The sequence below is a fragment of the Penaeus monodon genome, chromosome 27 (assembly GCF_015228065.2).
Source record: "Penaeus monodon isolate SGIC_2016 chromosome 27, NSTDA_Pmon_1, whole genome shotgun sequence".
NCBI classification, from domain to species: Eukaryota; Metazoa; Arthropoda; class Malacostraca; order Decapoda; family Penaeidae; genus Penaeus; species Penaeus monodon.
In genome coordinates, this window is record NC_051412.1 from 31,132,435 (window position 1) to 31,132,939 (window position 505).

At 29.7% G+C, this 505-nt stretch overlaps 1 protein-coding gene across 1 annotated transcript in view; it reads left to right on the top strand.

Moving 5' to 3' along the window:
• The window catches only part of LOC119590787 (galactose mutarotase-like), a 7,918-nt gene that overhangs the window by 1,027 nt on the left and 6,386 nt on the right, over positions 1 to 505 (top strand). The gene's annotated exons all lie outside the window — the stretch shown is intronic.

Consider the following 505-nt stretch of genomic DNA (forward strand, 5'->3'; position numbering starts at 1 on the left):
GATTATGTCAGATTACATTACATAAAGACAGATTCGGATGTTAAACCATCTTCCTGGTGAAGTTGGTTTAGAAAAGATTAGGTTAGAATTAGCCATTTTATGTTGAATTTACCCAGATAACTACACCACTATTATTATGCTGATTAGAGTTAGTAAATTATGGCAAGTTAGGTATGGTTATGATAGGCAAGAAAAGGTTAGGTTCAATATGGTTTAGCATAAGTTAGGCTATGGTACAGTTCAGTGTGATTAAGTTAGATATTGTTTAGAATAGTAAATTTATCTTAAACAAGGATGATTAACAGTTTAGTTTGAAGACTAGTAGCTAAACTAAATGAAATTAAGATGGCAAATAATGTTGGTTAAATCTAATGACAAGAAAGCTTGGAACTTGCACTTGTAATTACCAATTATAGCTGAGGCAAAATATTATAATGGTTGGTTGAAAGATAAATAATAAATTTGATGCAAATACTATTAACTCATACAGATGTTATTGGATGTT